Source organism: Cryptotermes secundus, unplaced genomic scaffold (genome assembly GCF_002891405.2).
Source record: "Cryptotermes secundus unplaced genomic scaffold, Csec_1.0 scaffold5208, whole genome shotgun sequence".
Taxonomy (NCBI): Eukaryota; Metazoa; Arthropoda; class Insecta; order Blattodea; family Kalotermitidae; genus Cryptotermes; species Cryptotermes secundus.
In genome coordinates, this window is record NW_019719427.1 from 1 (window position 1) to 3,281 (window position 3,281).

General features: G+C 36.1%; 1 long non-coding RNA gene across 1 annotated transcript; it reads right to left on the reverse strand.

Annotated features, from left to right (window-relative positions):
- Positions 1 to 6: 6 nt before the first annotated feature.
- Positions 7 to 2,506, reverse strand: LOC111866704. Its single transcript, XR_002843194.1, has 3 exons — positions 2,130 to 2,506; positions 1,751 to 1,936; positions 7 to 112 (listed from the first exon to the last, which is right to left on the reverse strand). It is a non-coding gene; the product is annotated as an uncharacterized LOC111866704 (long non-coding RNA).
- Between the last annotated feature and the right edge of the window lie 775 nt (positions 2,507 to 3,281).

The following is a 3,281-nucleotide window of genomic DNA, read 5'->3' on the forward strand; positions in this document are numbered from 1 at the left end:
CACTTTCTTGTCTTGTACGAAGTTCTCCTCACATGGTGATTTGCAGTGATCCAGAACCAGACCTCTCTTGATCATGCCCATAATTAACTCCTCATGGTTGCGTTTCATCAGGCTGAGAAAGAAATATATTTTGTGAATTATATCTTGCAAGATAAGGAACAGAGCAAAATTACCTATAATTCAAATTAAAGAGAAATACTGTTATACCATCTTACAAATATTGCATTACCTTTGATCAAAGTTCAAAATTAATCCTTTTTTTGTTCTTGTAGTTTAATGGCACTCGGCATACGAGAGCTGTGTGATGTTGAGTATAAATTATTTTATAAGTTGAATAATTTTGGTGTTTCTACAAAATTATTATGTGTTGCACTGGAAATTTCCGAGCAATCGCCCCGTAAACTGTTTGTTAGTGTTTGGCGAAAAGGCCGTGGTGAGGTCACGGGGCACTACTCCTGCCATCTATACGCATATGTACGGTAAGTAAATGATAAATGGCGACCAACACCGACAGCATGATCAATAAAATAGAATGCTACTATACCATCCTATGCGTCCTCCTCTCTCCCTCAAACCCTCTTCCACCCCAAACCACCAGTTCACACGAATAGCAATAAATAATTTTTCAACCATATATATTGCAAGTATATAAAATAAATAAAAAATACAAGGCTTTAATGGCAATAAATTCAGCCATTCATAATTATAACAAACGAAGAAAATTAAATTTTCATGTACAGCACTCTAATACATCTCTTTTTAAGAGGAGTGTGATAAATATTGGAATTAGTTCGTACAATAAGGTCCCAAATCAAATAAAACAAAGGGGAAAGTTTAACTCATTTAAAAAGGAATTAAAATCTTTTTTGCTGAAACATTCCTATTATTCTGCAGATGAATTTATGTCTTTTGATTCATCGAGTGTGTAAATGTAATATGCAGCTGATTAATTTGTTGTATTTGTGTAAAGACAATGAAATTAATGGTAACTAGATCTAGATAATATTATGCAGATGACAAACCCCCTATATTAGGGTGGTACAGTGCATAAACTGACAATTTCCTAATCCAAATGGTTGTAATACCTGTATGTATGGACTGTTGAATGATAATAAATGATATGATAATGATGATATCTCTTGTGCTGCAGAGATTCTTACTCCGTTCTTTTTCTGAATGGGGTTCAATATCACTTCACTCATATACGTTCCAAAGGACACCCATATGTCCAGCAATACAATGCATGAAGCCCCATAAGAAAGACATATCATAAGACACGGTATATACACAATTAAAACATAAGAAGAACGACTCCCATAGCGGATGAATGGCATTACACACGAGTTTGATATACAACATGTAAGATGATAGATCTTAACAAGTTTTAATATACAAATGTTATTACTGAACGACGACGAACACACATTTTATATCATTTTATAAATGGACACTTGATGGAAGACAGTGCAATGGTTTATACACCTGAGGATGGCAGAACGATGCCAAAACATGTAGTGTGAAGTGACAAGTGAAATTGTATGCACTAAAAGACAGTAAATATATACACATTATGGATGTTCTGCTTTTCAAACATTTTTTAATTATCCATGACCTGTATACTGATATACAATTTCAATAGTAATAAATGATGACAATGACATTTGTTTGATTACAACTGGGTTCTGGGGACAACTTTGAAAACTAGTCCTCATTATTAGCCACTGCATTCATAAAAGGATAGAGCGCTTACCTGAAATGGTGTGTAATGATCAGGAGGCTGTGGGAGTGATTGTGCTCCAGAATCTGAGCTACATGGAACTGCAAATCTGTTCAGCTGTAGTGAAATCACTTTCTACTGCACAAAAATTTATAGTGCAGCATTCTAGCAGAATCAATAGTGCAGGATATCCCAATTCTTCCTGCCCACATCATAGCCCTGTAAGAGTATTACATATTGTCTCAAAACCTTCAAATAATTCATCTATAAGTATTACAAACATGGTGCTGGTGCTACGTTGGGGGGGGGTGAAGTTTAATACGTTTAATACAGACACCAGCTAAACTTAATTTCTTCGTTGGATAAGCAACACACAATAAAGCCATTACATCATGTATTAAACCAGACTTACTGTGATGAATACCGGGGAAAGTTGAAGAGTTTCAAACCTGTCTCCCTACTGGATGACAAAAACCCTGGGGAAGTGCAAAATTTCTTTTTTCTCATTTATCCTGCAAGAAACAATACATATATTATAACACAATCACAGGACACGGCGAGTTTCGAGACCCCACACACCTTCTTTAAGCTACATCAAAAGATGAATAACCTCCAGAAACATCTTAACAGGAATTTTTCACTGCATATAAATTTCTAACTTCATTTCATAAACAGTAACCTGGCGATTTAACTTAAAGAGTAAACGTCAGCTCTTATTCACTACATCAAATCAAATTCCATACTTCCGATCAATCAACCGCGAAACTCAAAAACTTAACTTTGCGATAGCTACGTACTATAACCCGATCCCAAGAGCCCAAGAGTTTGATCACATTCGATCCATCGATCATCACGCTTATCGATGTCCAAGTCCAAAATGGCAGTTCGTTCTGTGAGAATAGGTGATGATACTGAAGTTTTTGTCAATGATAGTTGTGAAACACGTGAGGTAACGAGTACTTTTTGTCAAAAATTTTAAATAGAACTCAGATCAGCACAAAAATTATTAACTGCTATAAGAAGAGATAAATCGTCAAGGCCATCTTCCCCTTGCCTAAGTGTCTGCTTTTTATCCCTACGACAAAAGAGCAGCCCTATGGTTAGGTGGTAGGAGGTGATGAAATTGTCCCTAGCCACAGAATCCTGTACCATTCGTATTTAGTTCCTGCATTGTCTCCATATGTTCCAGTTATAAAATGTTGCACAGAACTTTGTACTAAAGTTCATTATGATGTTTCCTCCTTGGTTACTGTACAAAGCCATTGTACCCTAGAGAACCTATATTGTAATTTAACCTGAGGACTATTAAATTGTTTCTCTCAGTTTGTTGTGGTGAGCCTCAAGCCAGTAAATCATATCTTTACATTTAAGTAATATTATCACCCTCTCTTAATGTGCTACAAACTGAAAGGTCATGGGTTTGATTCCCTGTTATGTAATTGGATTTTTAGATTGACCGAATCCTTCCATTCACACTATGACCCTGGGGTCAACTCATCCTCTAACAGAAATGAGTACCAGGAATATTCTTGGGGGTTAAAGGGCAGCCGGCGTGTAAGGCTGA